At 39.1% G+C, this 17,416-nt stretch overlaps 1 non-coding gene across 1 annotated transcript; it reads right to left on the reverse strand.

Annotated features, from left to right (window-relative positions):
* Nucleotides 1–223: 223 nt before the first annotated feature.
* LOC111891931 (small nucleolar RNA R71) lies at nt 224–331 on the reverse strand. Its single transcript, XR_002850398.1, has one exon. It is a non-coding gene; the product is annotated as a small nucleolar RNA R71 (small nucleolar RNA).
* Nucleotides 332–17,416: the final 17,085 nt, after the last annotated feature.

A 17,416-nucleotide genomic window follows, 5' to 3' on the forward strand; every position in this document is an offset into this window, starting at 1 on the left:
GGAACAAATTCCGCAACTCTTTCAAATCAAAAGGATTTACTCTGAAAATATTTTAAAAGCATAAATGAAAATCGGTCTTTTCTGGCCGAGATTTTGGGGATGTCACACTTTTAAAGGAGTTGCAGAAGACTGGCTAAAGGAACTACCACCTGGTGCAATCACTACTTGGGCCCAAATATGCGAGTAGTTTTTAGAACAATTCTGCCCACCTTCCAAGATAGCTAAACTTAGGTAGGCAATAACCAATTTTGAGAAAAATCCGGGTGAGTCACTTTATGAGGCATGGGATCGCTACAAAGGATTATTAAGAAATTGTCCTCAAAATGAGCTTAACATACAACAAGAAGTCTCAATATTTTATGATGGTGTTAATGTTATGACAAGGCAGCTCCTTGATTCTCAAGGACCACTAACTAAGAAAAATCTGGGGGAAGTCAAGGAGTTGGTTGAAGAATTTGCAAAGCATTCTCGTAAGTACCACAATCCAAGGCTGGATGAAATTAAAGGAAGCGGGGATGGACAATTTGCAAACATGGTTGTTGTAATAGCCATGCTTGATACTATGGATAGGAGAATGACAAAGATGGACCAGACAATACAAGCAATTAGAGTTGGATGTGATAGGTGTAATGCTCCACACTTGATCAAGGACTGACACTTGGATGATACTACTGGGGATAAATTTGATGAAGACTAGAGAAAACAAAAAAAGGAATGGCTGCCATATGATGAATACAAGAAGAAAATGGAAGAAAAATATAGGCAGACAGGCCGAGGCTTCTACCAAAAAGAGCAATCACCAGCTGAGAAGAAAGTTGACTGGGAGAACATGCTAGTTCGTTTTATGGAAGCTTCTGAAAAAAGGCATGATGATACTGATGTAATATTGAAATATCAAATGAAGATGATGAAAGATCAGCAAGCTGTGATGATTGACCAACAAACCCTACTATGAAATCGTCGAGCATCAATCCACAATCTCGAAGCTCAACTTGGTCAACTAACAACTTTGGTGAACGAAAAATTATCTTCACAATTCCCCGACAAAAAGACTCAATCCCATGTCATGATGATCAAAACTGAAGAAGAGGCGATTTCTAAGTTCCTAGAAGCATTAGAAGAGGAGCCAAAGCAGTCCGAACTAAAGCCGAAGAAGACAAAGCTTGAAGACGAAAATATTGTTGAACAACCGAACTTATGACGTGAGCCTTCTAAGTTCACGACGTGGGCCCAACAACTATTCCGGCTAATCGACCTCCTTTACCATTTCTGCCCCAAGCTAATCTTCATCCACTGGAACAAGAGCATCGGGAGTTTATAAAGAACATGAAGGGTATTCCAATAAATACTCCTTTTATTGAGTCGTTATCTAAAATTCCTGAATATGCAAAGTTCCTACAAGATTTGATAGGCACTCATCAGCAATTGAAGAAAAATTCCAAGGTTATTCTTAGTGAGCAGAGTTCAAAAGTTGTATTGGGAGAGTTACCAAAGAAGATGGGAGATCTTGGACGCCTTACTCTTCCATGTGAGTTTGGGCATAATCTGAAGACTTATGCTTTAGCTGATTCTGGGGCTAGCCTAAATTTTATGCCTTATTCATTTTATCAAAAGCTTAATATTCAGAAGTTGAAGACTACAAAAATGACAATTCACATGGCCAATAGTTCCGTGACACAACCCAGGGGCATTGTAGAAGACATCTTAGTAAAAATTGGGAAATTTGTTTTTCCAATTGATTTTGTGGTTATGGACATGAGAGAAGATACCGATGTTCCAATCATTCTTGGTTGCCCAATACTAAATACTGCTAGAGCCTTGGTTGATATTCGCGGGTCCAGGCTCACTTTGAGAGTTGGAGATGAAGAAGAAACTTTTGGGGTCCAAGATGGTTTCCAAGGGAGTGATGTTCAAGGTGAGGTTTTTAATATTGATGAAGAATATGAACTTGGGGAATTGGAGAAGCTAATGGAAAAAGACCTAAAGATAATTCAACAAATCAAACGCACGAAACCAAGAGCATCCGTTCCATTTTTAGTTGAGGTAATGGCGTATACAAAACCAATTTCTTGGGTAAGCAAGAAAAGTGACGATTTATCGAATGAAGAAGACGAGGTTACATCTAAGGAGACAAATCCAGTTGCTGAAGAAAACAAGATTCCTATGGAGCTTAAAAAGAATGAAGAAAAATTAGAAAATAAAAAACGCAAGCTCAATGTAGATGAGGTAAAAGCTAAAAAAGGAGATTTCTAAAAAAGCGTACATTAGACGAGTTCAAGCTTACTAAAGGCGATGGAAGGAACAAAATATTCAATTGGTGATGGACTCTCCGGAAAACTCAACTTAAGGAGGCACGGAGTCCGACTCATGACTCCAACAAAAAGAAGCGCTTCTCGGGAGGCAACCCGAGCCCGGTTTGAATTTTCTTTTCGTTAGTTTATGCTTTCAGTTTTAGTTTTTCTTTTATTTTTATTTTTAGGATAATTGATCATTTAATCATCTAATAATCTCTTAAATGGTAGAAATCCAATGTAGGGTGCTTTAAAAATTAAGTGGTAAACAATTAATATAACTAGTATTATTATTATTAGACTTATTTTTTGTGTCTAGACTATGATTCACGACGTGAAATTTATCTCCACGACGTGAATAAGTGAATAAGTAAGACATACGGGATTAACATAGTTTAGCCCAAATTTTTAAGCCCACTGGGTTTTAATTAGGATAGGCCTGTTAACATATTAGCCTAACAATAAATTTACGACGTGAATTTGCAGTTCATGTAGTGAACTTTAAAAGTCACAGGGGGGAGGGGGGAAGGGGACCAGTTATACCAAACACTTTGACCATTCCCCATTTGTTTACTCTTTTGCTCATGAACAGAAGCATTAAACCCTACAACAGTTTTTCTACTTTTTTCTTTACAAATTGCTTGCATTTCTTGTCTCCTAGCAACATTTGGTAAGTGTTTCATCCACTAATTTATGATCTTCTTCATATTTTAAGCATTTAGTGGTTAGGGTTTATTTAGATGTAAAAATCCCAAAATTTAGTAAATTGGTTGGTAATTTCTGAATGCATGGCCATAGATTGATGAAATAAACAAACCCCAAGTGAAATATATGATGGATTTTAACCATATAATGACCGATGCAGATTCACGTCCCGACTATGGTTCACGACATGAAACACCAGTTCACGTCGTGAAAACTGGTCGACCTATTTGTTGTTTCACTTTTTAATGGGATATTTTGTTTATTTTGGTTTGTTTTGTTTGTTTTCGGTCATTTCAGGAAAATGGGTCCCTGAAGAGCTGTCTAGCAAGAACATGACCCTATTAATTTGGAAAGCATACACCTGCTATATCGGTTTCCACAAAACTTATCATGAGCCTTGTTGAAAAATTATGAGAATCGTTTGGGATGGTTGTACAACCGAGACTTTGCAATCGCTCCTATTGTGGATTGGGGGTAGCTTCGTGGGGTTGGTATGGTTTTGGAATTAGAAAGATATAAGACGAAGGTGTTTGAAGGAGATGGATTTACATTCACTTGCAATGCTTGGAGAAATCTCTTCGGTATCCAAGAACCAGTTCATCAGGAGTTGTCGGTAGAAGTTTTCACTACCATGAGTTTTGAAGATAAAACCGTCGATCCCAACTACAATCGGGCACTAGTTTTTCGATTGGGAGGAATGTACTGCGATTGCAACCTTCGAGAATTTGCATGGCGCATGGGGATGTATACCGAGGAGGAAACACAATCAACTTTATTTGTGTTATTTTGTAAGGGTGTGTTCAGGATTTTACCCCCGGGATATTTGATGTCCAATTTTGGAGGACTATTTCTAATCATGAGTATAATTCTCGTGATGCAAGTAAGGGACAAATCAGGAGTCACGTTCATCGATTTTTGCATCAACTCGTCACTTTTTACATCAATCATAAGCATCACGGAGATAAAGTGCCCATTCAAAATTTGTTTTATTTGTGGAGCATTGTAACATCCAAAAATACGACCCAAATTTTTTTGTTTTAATAATACTAAAAATCACATCATCGATAACATACCAACAAAAACTATGGAACAAGTATCCCAAAAGATCATAACAAATGTAACATAACAACTGTATCAAAACATATCACAGTTTCTAATGAAAACTCCTAGGATAAGAAAAACTGAAGGTGTGGTGTATGCGATGCTATCATCCCGAGCTCTTCCCCTTATTAGCTGAAGTACCTGAAACCAAAAACTGAAACTGTAAGCACGAAGCTTAGTGAGCTCCCCCAAACTACCACATATCATACCATAATACAGATAAAACATACTGGGCCCCACCCACTGCATCGGGCCCCACCCGACATCAGACTGAAGTCTGGAATAACTTGGGCCCCGCCCGGCATCGGACCGAAGTCCGAAATAAACTGGATATAACATATCATGAACATATAGCATAATCACATTCTGTATCGGGCTTGGCCGACATACTACACATAACAAAACATGCATGAATCACGAAGACATCAAGCATACGTACTACTGCATCGGACCAAGGTTCGGAACTACTGCTAACTAAATGAGCCAACATTATGGTCGTAGACCCGTTCCTACTAGAAGGAAACTCACCTCGTAACTCTAACTGCTGAGATGCTAAATCCGAAGCTGGATGACTACTGCTCCGGAATTCTCTGGCTACAATTTCCATAAACACTAAATCAGATACCAATAACTGAACTGAGGGTATAATGACCATTTTACCCCTGATCAAAGTCAATGTCCTTAATCAAGGTCAACAGTCCATGTTGACCTTAACTCACCGAGTACTCGAGGCTACTCGCCGAGTTCCTTGAAACTCCTTCCCACTCGGCGAGTCACTGGGGTGACTCGCTGAGTTCTTACGCTTTAAGATCGAAACCTTAAGGCTACTCACCGGGTTTCTTTCTAGCAACACGACGGATACACACACATTCATAACTTGGGGAAAACTCATCCGACTCGCCGAGTTGTTCATACAACTCGTCGAGTCTATGGAAATCTTCATCGGACTCGCCGATTCCATTCAGTCCTTTTCTATATAGACTTGTTTTGAGCCATGCAGAGGTTCCAAATCACAGATCCAAGCTTCTAGGGCATGATTTTCACGTAAAGTTGCAAACTTTACGTGCATGCATAGCTATAAAGGCTCTAAATGCCTATTTTAAGTTCTTCATGGAGCTTCATGCTCAAGAGGGACCTCAATCATGACCAAGACTGAAACTTTATGCTTTTAGAATCCATGGAGGGTCCAGATCTGAAGTTCCAATTTCAGATCTAGCCCATAGCTCATCTTATCAACTTAACATTTCATAAAAGAAACCCTAGAACTCGACTAATAGAAGAGATCTACATGGAAATGACGATTTGGGTACCTCTAGAAGATGATAACTGAGATAAGTGTTGATTCCCACACTCTACTTACTCCAATCTCCTTCTCTTCCAAGCCTTCTCCCTCCAAAGATCCTCTTTCAAGCTTCAACACACAAAGGGGCACACACACACACATGGATTATGGTCTCACAAAACTCTCTAGAACTGTAAAGAGGCCCAAAGGAGAATGAGGTTCCTTTAAATAGGGTGTAAAACCCCGAGATTTAGGGTTTCATCTGCTAGCTCCTACTCGCCGAGTCCCAATATGGACTCGTCGAGTAGTTCCCTTATCACACGATCCCACCCCGATGCTACTCGACTAGTAGGGAAACCAACTCGTCGAGTAGGACTTAACCCAAGAAATCTTATTTAAACCATACCTGAGGATCGGGGCGTTACAACTCTCCCCCACTTATCTTAGACTTCGTCCTCGAAGTCTGCTGTTGCTGAAACTGAAAACAACTCTGGATAGTGCTCCCTCATCTCTTCTTCGGTCTCCCACGTCAACTCGGAACCCTTCCGGTGCTGCCACTACACCTTCACTAACTGTACCACCTTGCTCCTCAAGGTATTCGTCTTCCAATCTAAGATCGCAACTGGTCTCTCAATATAATCCAGGCCGCTATCAACCTGAATATCGTCCAAGGGCACAAGTGTTGACTCGTGCACCAAGCACTTCCTCAACTGAGAAACATGGAAGGTGTTGTGGATCTGGCTAAGCTCTGCTGGAGGATCCAACCGATAAGCAACCCGACCCACCCGAGCCAAAACCCTAAAAGGACCAATGAACCTGGGGTCCAACTTTCCCCTCTTCCTGAACCTGATAACACCCTTCCAGGGTGATACCTTCAGAAGGACCATATCGCCCACCTGAAACTCCAAATCTGAATGAATCCTATCGGCGTAACTCTTCTGCCTACTCTGCACAGTCTGCAGTCTACCGCGAACCTGGTGGATCAACTCTATGGTCTGGAGCACCACTTTGGTGCTCCCAATGACTCACTGACCGACCTCGCCCCAACAAATCGGGGTCCTACACTTCCTCCCGTAGAGAATTTTGAAGGGAGGGCAGTCAATGCTGGCGTGGTAAATATTGTTATACAAAAATTCCGCTAACGAAAGATATGTATCCCAACTGCCACCAAAATCTAAAACATATGCCCGAAGCAAGTCCTCGAGAGTCTGAATTGTCCACTCGCTCTGCCCGTCTGTCTGTGGGTGGAACGTGGTATCGAAATGGAGACAAGTACCCATCTTGTCATGGAACCGCTTCCGGAATCTGGAAGTAAAAAGTACGTCTCGATCTGACACTACCGAAACAGGCACTCCATGCCGTGCCACAACCTCGCACACATAGATATCGGCTAGCTTCTCAGCCGATATGCTCTCCTGGATCGGTATAAAATGGGCAATCTTCGTCAACCGATCCACAATAACCCAAATCGAATCCACCCCACGTGCAGTCCTGCGAAGCTTAGTGATAAAATCCATAGTGATGTCCTCCCATTTCCATACGGGAATGTCTAAATGCTGCATCTTTCCGTGGGGTCTCTGGTGCTCTGCCTTGACCTTCCTGTAGGTCATACATCTCTCCATATACCAGGCGACATCCCGCTTCATGTAGGGCCACCAATAGCCGCGTCGAAGATCTCTATACATCTTCGTCGCCCCTGGGTGGATGAAAAATTGAGACTTATGGGCCTCATCCATCAACACCTGCCCTACTCCGCCCCAGTACGATACCCACACTCTCCCATGAAGAGTCAACAATCCCCGACTATCATAATCAAAGGAAACTACTCGGCCTAACTAAAAGTACTTACGGTACTGGGGTAGTTACATAGAAAAGTGCTACACAGGGCATAGACAAGGAAACAATTCCCTATAATAGGGAAAGAAAGTAAAGCATCTACTACTGGTGACGGTCATCCATCTGGTGAACCCTTAGTTTAGCTAGTTGACGTTCCATATCCAGCATGTGTCTTTCGTACACCCTCTGGCATACTCGGAGCTCTATGACTTCGTCTCGTGTTTTAGCTAGCGCTTGTAGCAGGGCCTCGTGGTCTTTCTCAGATCTCTCACGAGCATTTTCAAGGCGATTGGTGCGAATGGTATGCATTCCTGCATTGTCATCAACCTCTGCGATACGCTGGAGAGCTGTCCTGCCCTGGATTTCGTTTCGGGCAACTCTACGAACCAGGATTGGCAGAATTCTGTCTGCTGAGCCTCCTTCGCTTATGTTATAGAAGCTCCGGTCTCCATTAAACGACATAGGTTGGTCTTGCTCTTCGCCCCATGTCTCCAAACATTCTACCCAAGGGGGCGTCGGGCCTTGAAAAGCCGGACGAGGGTTAGGATTTGGGTTCGGAGCCACCGGGGGTAGGTTCTCAACCTCGGGCTCGGAGTTAGCACCATCTGAAAAGACTTCAGCATGGTGATCATCCAAAGGGATTGGATGATCATCCTCTGGCTCTTCTCCAAAGCATCCAACATTGCCTTCGTTTGGAAAGTACAGGTCGTCGTGGTGATGGGGTCCAGCCATGTTATCTACGCGAGAATTGGGGTAAATAAATAATTATTAGACGTACTAAATAGATAATTATAAGATAATCTTCATTAGTTACCCCACTATTTGTAAGGTGCATACCATTTATATGTAATCAAAACAGGATAGGCCTTTGAATAAGTGACCTTAACTCCAAATTCACAAGGAACAGGGGTAAAGCAAAAATTCACAGATTCTAAGTCTATGTCTTCCTAGTTACATATAACCTTAGTGTATCCACTTAGAAACTATTGACCTACTAATGAAGATATTTTTAGTTCTCAACTAAGTAATTATAGTAACACAGGATACTCCTACTGTCTTCATTGTAGTAGTGTCGGTAAGTTTTTAGACTTGTTGCCATATCACAACCATTCTTGGGCATATGCTAATCACTCCCCGGACCAGCATAGTTGATCAAGCTATGCCTCTCCCAGGACTGACCATACATCCCCGAGCTTACTTATGATATTCAACAATCGTAATACTTTTGTTTTTGTCGTTGTGACATAGATTTTAGTATGAATGTAGGCATGTATACTTAGTTAAATATTTTATTATTTAAAAGTATAAACTCTTGGTCAGAGTATTTTTAATCCCATTGTATTTATAATTTGTATATCTTTTATGGGTTGATATACTCAATTCACTATAAACAATTCTCTGATACCAATCTGTCACACCCCAAAACCAAGAACGGCGGAAACGTTCTGGGGCGGAGGACGTCATGTAAAGTATCACAACAATGCAAAGTAGTAAACAAGCAACAACATCATCCATTGCATTAATAGTATAATTTTAAGTACAAGTGTGTTCTTTCATAGAATAAAACAACATAATGAATGATCAAAATAAAAGACGAGTCTTGACTGCTCCGTCTTCTCAAAACTTGGTCATCGTACCTGTCTACTCATGACTTGAGAATACAAGTTATTTTGAAAGGGAGTATCAGCATAAATCTGGTGAGTTCATAAGTATTTTAGTGTCATTGCTTTGTAAAACTGTAAATAAAAGACTAGTAAATGTTTAGTGAAAAATTTTGTATAAGTATGAAACCCTAGAAAATCCTATATTTCCTATTAGTATAAAAAGTAGTCTTCTACCAACACCTGACTGTATTGAAAGTTTGCCTCTCTGTAAGAATGAAGGTTTTCCCATATAGAACTATTATTATCAAAATATAGCATTATATTACCCTTTATGTGAGAAGATCACAATTTGAAAATAATGGGAAATTGTATATGTGTACTACAGTATTATTTGCACTACAAGAAAAAGACCCTTTTACGACGCGCAAACCACGACACTCGTTGATTGATGTTACGCAAAAGAGAGTGACATTAAAAAAGTGTCATCTCTTCAAAAATTTTAAGGATTTAGGTCACTCATTATTGCGTGCCCTTAAACTAGTGCCATAAAGAAAAAAAATAAAAACACGGAGGGCGCTGTATGTTAAATGCGCGCCCTCTATAAGTGTCGCTTTATAATTTTAATGAACGCGCTTTTTTTAGAAGATAGGGGGAAACGAAATCCCAAAAAAGTTAAAACCCCGCCTGTTGCGTCTCCTCCTTCTCCTTCTAAAATCATGGTTTAAGAACCCTAATAGAATTGATTGTCAATCCTTCTTCAAGAAAATCGCAGGGAGTATTCATTGTAGGTATTTTTTTTGAAGAACACACAAAACACTATCAGCCTCACCAGTAACCTCTGTCAATCCTTGTCTTTTCTACCTTCTTTCTATCGTTCATCTTCAATCGATTCTCCCCTCTCCCTCCTCTCCGATCCGCTTTGCCCATACTCTTGACTTTACTTGTTAATCTCATCGGATCTCTACTCTAGTGTCACTCTGAAGATCAAGAAATTTCAAGCCCTTATATCCCTCTGAGACAGAGACGAAAAGAGAAGGAACATGAAGAATGCACCATTGGACCCTAAAAACTCAATCTATATCCCTTCATTCTCTCACTCTATTATCTTTGCAAACCGTAAGCCATTGCCACCACCATTGAACCCTAAAAACTCAATCCACACTTCATGCTTCTGTGATTCTCTCCTCTTCGGCTCTCCAATCTCCGATTTCACTCTAAAAACATTGATTGAACTCCTCGCTTCACCTATCACGATGCCTCTCAGCTACACATCCGGAACAAGAACATACATCACTCTCAAACACCCCCTTAGCTTCTTCATTATTCTTGACGTCGTGTGACTTCTAGGGCTCGAAGAAACCTCCTATATCTTACATTGAAAATCATTTCCCCCTCCCATCACTGACCCTTTTGGAGCGATTTCTAGGGTTTGATCAACATTTACCCTTGGCGACAATCCATCTGATGCAGTCATCACCTTTTATTATCTTTCGAGAATTCTCTTGATGTACGAGCTGAAGTAGCTTGGATTGATACACATGAAAGATTATCACCGTGCTGGAAATCCATTCGTCCTTCTTTCTTAGGTAAATCATTGGTCCTTCCTTCTCAGGTATTGACTGTAGGTTTTGTTTAATTTTCCAGTACACGATGAGTAAATTTGGAATGGGTTACTCATCAATTAGATGAGTTGTGTTCATTTCTCCCATACCTTTGTCCTTTGATACAACCGATGTTCCTACTCTCTTTTTTTCAGTTTTCCATCATCGCTTCTTCACCTTTCTCATTAAATTTCTCTCTCTATCTCTCTCTCTCTCTCTCTCTCTCTCCACTGACTTCCTAAACGCCGCCACCATTTGTGGTGCTCCACCATTTATCGAGTCGAGATGACTGCTTTTATCATTTGTAGTTCTCCATTTCAGTTTGGTAGGTTTCATTTCAAGATATGAGTATTGTGCATCTCCATCGTATTAGATAACTTTATGTAAACACTTATTCATTTATGTCTTACATTACTGCAACGGTAGTGAGATTCCATGGTGCTTTAACTTCTTAATAATGATAAAATCACAAACACATACATCTATGTTTCTGTTTCTTGTTAGGGTTACTTATCATGTAATACAAGTTTTCTTAAACTAATATGTAAATAAGGTTTGCTTTACTTATTTATTTCCATCTGTTCTCCAAATTATTGATGACATTGAAGTCACCATTAGGAATGTCCATGTTGTATATAGAAATATTTCAAATGACAAGGCATAGACTGTATTTGGTTTGAAGTTGGCTAGTTTGACTGCAATGAAGCAAAATCTTGTTGGGTATCTCTTTCTTTCTCTATAATCATATTGATGTATATATCATTAAAAAAAGATAAAATACTTTCATGTTTTCTTCAAATACCTTATCTTTGATTCTCACAACAGTTTCAAAAAACCCCATCTGTGAAATTGATCTTTTTTCTCAGTTTATCGATTACTTAAAACTCTCAATGACTCTAATATAATTTCAGGGTATTAAGTGGAAAGGTGAGAGCTGTCCTAGTAAACAAACTTGTTGAGATACAAGGTTTGGAAATCAATTGTAAAACCTTTCATGGATCTGCAGAAGATCTGTATGCCAACAATGGTGAAGACTCCATGTCAATGGTTGCTGCAAGCTTTCAAAATGATGAACATGTTCACTTGTTGTCCCCAGTTGATGTATATGTTTCTCTTTCGGTATGCATCATCTCATAACAAATTTAGAACTGTTGTACTTTGCACATTAGATAGATTTTTACTGTTGTACATTGCAGGTGAACAAGTATGGAAGGCTTGAGAATAATGCAGCACAATACTCGGTTGATATCGAATTATCTAGCTTGGTTAGTTTCTTAACTTTTGTAATTATAAGTAACTAATTAATCATTTCTTAGCTTATTATGTCAGATTACATAACATTCAACTGACATGTCAGCATGTCACCAACTTTTAAGTCTTGTCCCTTGATGAAGATCAATTGCAACAAATATTGTATCTGTATGATTATCTATGCACTTGTCAGCTAAGAGAGAAGTAAGTGGAATGTTGTCTCATCAGTTTTATCCTTTTTTAATTATACTTTTAGATTGTGAGGCACATTGGTCTTTTAATGTTTATATATATGGACGATATCGCCCTTAGCGGATACCTATATCAGAAATACCTTTGGGATGGCAGATACAATGGTGGCATTATGCTCAAAACTCTGTGTTATCTGATGTTCGTAAAAGAATGAAGAAACTTCATGGGAATACTTAGGAAATACATGATATTTATGAGGCAACAAAGTTTCATCCTGCACCTTCCCCTGTTCTTGATGCTGCTGGAAGTGATAGAATTCTTTTGTCCTCCATTAAATGCTCTATACATCGAATTTCTGTAACTTTGCGCAATAAGTATTGCATGTCTGGATGTGTTGTGTTGAGGGATTGAGCCTTTCATCACAATGGTTTCCTCAGACTCTACAAGACTCTCTGTGGGGCCCTGCTTACTCACTCTTTCTCCCGTTATCAACATTCGAGTGAGAAAAGGGAATCATGGAATGGAACTAGATTTTTGTATTCAGAATGTTTCATGCATATTGCCAACTGAATTTCTAGCTGTACTCATTGGTTACTTCTCAATGCCTGATTGGAACTCGAATGCAAAAGAGTCATCTGGTATCGATAATTCCAAGGACACAGATAGCTTTCCTTTCACTTACAAGTTTGAGAATACTGATTCAGACATTCTATTAAAAGAAATCCCTTTGGAGTGTTCTGTTCCACTTGAATCATCATGAATTTTCCAATGTGTTATGATCATCATAACCATGATCAATCATCAACCTAATATGGCCATTCTACCTGATGCTGGTATGTATAAGATTTACTATTGTACATTATCTAGTTTTCTATTTTGAGTTTCAAACATACAATATAAATGTAGATTCTCATGATCTATGAGAACTAATTCTTGTTTCACTTTGCATAATCAGTTGTTGATGTGGAATCAAGTAAAATATCATCTCCTTTCACGTGGTGACCTACTTTAAATTCAAGTTGGACGATTTTACCCATGAAGATGGTATTTGAAATTCCAACTGGATGTGAGTGTTCCTTGTGGTATTTCTGATCTCTTATGCTAGGATGTGTGATTAAAGCTAGATAAAGTATTTTTCCTAGGCTCTTACATAGTTACACTTTTAGATTTTTCCAAGGTTGTGAGGTGGAGTTTAAAGGTTGTAAAGGGCTATTAATTACTTAGGTATGTATTTTGACTATTTGGAAAGAGTTCTTTCTTCGTTGTACATTACATTTAATGATGTTAGGAACTTGGTTTTGACTATTTGAGAGACAATCTAGCTGGCAGCAGTGGACAACTTGTTATGAGATGGTATTACCACATTTTTCATACTAATACTAATTACTAAGGCAGATTTCATTTGAAGTGTCTCTTGGATTAATAATAGCACAATGTTTATCAGGCCAAAACCATTGCATTTTGCAATAGTTGATGAACTTGATTATGTCCTAATTGATGAGGGAAGAAACCCATTGCTGATAAGTGGTGAGGTATGTCTTCTTACTTTGAGTGCTGTACGGATAAATGATGTTTAAAAAATATTTGGGAAAGTAAACAAAAGGAACTAGTTACTTAACAACTTTGATATTTTGATCCGCATCTCATTCTCAGGCTAGCAAGGATGCTGCACGTAACACAGTTGCTGCTAAAGTAGCTGAGCTTCTCATGCGTGGCCTCGTATTTTACTTTTTTGCCCTTCTTTTTCCTTTTTGATGTCTTGTTATCCATCTCCATTGTATGCGTATCTCATTGTTTGTTCCACTACACATCATGTAAATTTATATATTGTAAGAAATAGAATTGTAAGACATTAAATTTTATGAAATGGATTATATTTTTTGTATATGATATTTTATTTTATATTGTGAGGCATTAAATGCAAATTTAATTTGAAAATTAGTAAATCTATAAAAAATATATTTTTTTTAACATTTAAAATTATGATACGCAAACATGCGTGTCATCTTCATTTATGACATGGCCTTTCTTGACAGAGGCTTTCTTGATACGCATTGTGTGTCATTAACACGCGCGTCGTAAGGTTACGACACGCGAATGCGTATCGTCTTCCTTTATGACAGGGCCTTCCTTGATACGCATTGCCTGTCGTAACCACGCGTCGTAAATGCGCGTCATAAATGCGCGTCGTAAATGCGCGTCGTCTCTCTTTATGACAGGGCCTTCCTTGACACGCATTTGCGCGTCGTCTGAGCGTTTTACGACGCGCAATGAGCGTCGTAAAAGGCCTTTTTTCTAGTAGTGTTGTATCAATCACTGAAGTAGTAACTACCTTAAAACCAATGGTTTAAGGCAAAATGTGATGTGATTGTTACCATACTAATTTGAATAAAACATGATGATGAAAGACGTCAGAAGAAATGACATTTGGCATCCGTAGACTTGCAAGTCCCACTGTAGCGAACAACAAAGGTGTAGGATAGTCAATCCAGTATAGATCTATACATAATCTCACGCTCTCCCTCCAGGAGATTCTGGTTACAAAACGTGACATAACGAAATGGTCGATGTGTCATGAAGTAGTATCTAACATTATGTTATCTCTGAATCTTGTTAAAGTGTACTTGTTATAGTAATAGTATTCTATGTATAGTAATCTCTGCATAGTATTCTGTGTATAGTATTCTTTGTATAGTATTCTCTGTTATACTATTCTTTGTATAATATTCTCTGTTATAGTATGTAATGGTATATTTGTATAGACTCATGTGTTATTCCTTGTACTAGGAATAGTAAGTAGTATCTCCTAACTATACCTATTATAGTTACTAGTAATGTACATGTAACCGAAAGTATGCCTTTGCTACCCAAAGGTACTAAATTGACTGATAGAACTTTTATGTCTATATATGTTTACATAATATATAACTAATATTTAGACGACATTCAGACAAATAACTGATACCCTAAGGCCACATCCAAACAAGGAAAAGGAATTAAAGCGAGCTAGCAGTCCTAAGTCCTTTAAACATTACTTATATAACTATACATATATAGGCACACATTTGACAATATAAAAGTTTAAAAGAAGTTTTGTAAAACATTTGAAAAGTTTAATAATAAGAATTGATGACTTGGTGTCAATTTATAAAACGATTTGAAAGCAGTTTGTGGACATAAACAGTTTAAAGTATAAGAAATCCTTTGTTTGAAACATAGTTTTAAATACCTGAAAACCTTTATGTGAAACACATTATTAACAAAGTTTGAAAGGAAAGATACAATATGTAAGATAGTTTGATAAAGAGTTTAACATGTAAAAACGTTTAAGAAAGTCATTTAGAAGTAGTATGCTTGGTAAAACAGCTAAAAGTGTAGTAATTCCATATTTTGGTAGTTATTAATCACATGTGATTGATATAATAACTAACATGATTCAACTTATATTCCCCCCCCCCCCATAAAAGCATTTAAAAACATTTAAAAGGTTAATTAAGGGGTATGAACTCACCTGTAGTGAATGGATCGTATGGAAGTGTCGGACAAGTGCTAGGTGTCAAGTGAAGGCTTGAACACACATAATGATCCTAATAACATATAATGACATATATATATATATATATATATATATATATATATATATATATATATATATATATATATATATGTATACAATTAGTGATTATAACACTAATTAGAAAAGTATAAACACCCTAAAACGTGGTAAACACTATGGTTCAAGTGCTAGGAGTACATTAGGGTTGCATCTAAGGGGTGTAAAGCATTGCATTTGAGTTTATGGCCCAAGGACCACACTCAATGGAGTTTACGGCCCAGGGGAGTTTAGTACTGGCCGTAAACTCTTTAAAGGGTCATATTTAGAGGCTTAAAGGTATGTAGTATCAAGTGTTTAAGTGTTCCAAGGTTAAACAAGAGGCTATATGAGTTTAAGGTCCAAGAATTGACCTTAACATGAGTTTACGGCCTGGGGGCCATTTCTCCATGAGTTTACGGCCGTAATCTCATCGTATGATGCACCAACTCGAAGCTTAATGTCCCTAGTTCATTGGTGGAGGGTTCTAATCCAAGTTCTGAGCATAAGGAAGGAAATTAGGGCAACTTTGCACCATAAAAGGGAGTTTACGGCCTTGGGAGATCCTTGGCCATAAACTCTCATCCAACCCTCAAATGTTGATGTTTTTAAGACCTAAACATGTTTAATCTAGTACATAACAAGCTAGAGCAAGAGTATTTACGATATAGGGGCTTGAAATGGTTAGTTTTGGGCAAGAACACTAGTGTGTGTTCTTGGTGTTTCTTGAAGATCTATGAAAACATGATTTTCATGGAAGAAATCATGAGAGAATGCTAGATTAAGAGATGTATCAACTAATAAAGGAAGAATACTTACTACTTTTGAAGATCTAAGGTGAAGATCGAGATGATAGTTGATAGGATTTGAAGCAAAATCAGCCAAGGAAGTGAAGGAATGAAACAAATGGCCAGAACTTGATCATATAGGGTGAGTTTATGTCCCACATGGAGTTTACGGCCGTAAACTCCAATGTGGTGGCCGTGAACTCATGGTGATGGTGTTTTAGGCTTGATCATTGTATTATAGCTTTGGCAGATAAACCCCAACACTTATTCCTTAAGTGTACAAGGCTCAGAACGCTCAAACAGACTCTAAATTGTGCTAAATGATAGAAGGAATAAGTCTGACACTAAATTGGGTTGACTGGCTAAGCTTTCAAAGCAATAGAAAATTTCGGGTTGTCACATTCAACTCCTGGTAATCTATACAAATACGATGCGACCCATCCTTCTTCTTTACAAACAGGATCGGGGTTCCCCATGGTGAACTGATCTGTCTGATAAAACCCTTGTCTAGCAGCTCCTGCAGCTGCGTAGACAACTCCTGCATCTCTGGAGGAGCCAACCGATACGGCGCCTTGGCAACCGGAGCCGCACCCGGAACCAGGTCAATCTGAAACTCAACCTGTATCTCCGGAGGTATCCTAGGCAAATCCTCCGGGAATACGTCCGGGTAGTCTCGCACTACCGGTACATCGTTAACCGTCTCCTTGCCCTTCTATCGGGCATCCAAAACATAGGCGGCGTACCCTGCGCAAACCTGCTGGAATTAGCGTCGAGCTCTCGCTGTCGAGCAAAGAATCGGTCCGCTATGTGGCCTCTCTCCCTGAATCACTAACTCTCCCCCACCACGGGTGCGGACCCTCACTAACTGTAGCTCACAATCAATCACTGCCCCATTGGGGCTCATCTAATCCATACCCACTATAACCTTATTCCCTCGCAGGGGAATAGGAACCAAATCCACTAAAAATTGCTCATCAAATAGCTGCAGCGAACAAGCCCTATGTACTCTCGCGAGCGTGATGGTCCTGTCATTAGCTATCCCCACCTCGAGTGGGCAATCCAGCTCCCCCGGAGCTCTTCTAAACCTCTTGCTGAGCGCAAGCGAAACAAATGATCGGGTAGCCCCCGAATCAAACAATATTGTAGCTGAGATGCCGCTCACTAAGAACGACC

This window comes from Lactuca sativa, chromosome 5 (assembly GCF_002870075.4).
Source record: "Lactuca sativa cultivar Salinas chromosome 5, Lsat_Salinas_v11, whole genome shotgun sequence".
Lineage (NCBI taxonomy): Eukaryota > Viridiplantae > Streptophyta > Magnoliopsida > Asterales > Asteraceae > Lactuca > Lactuca sativa.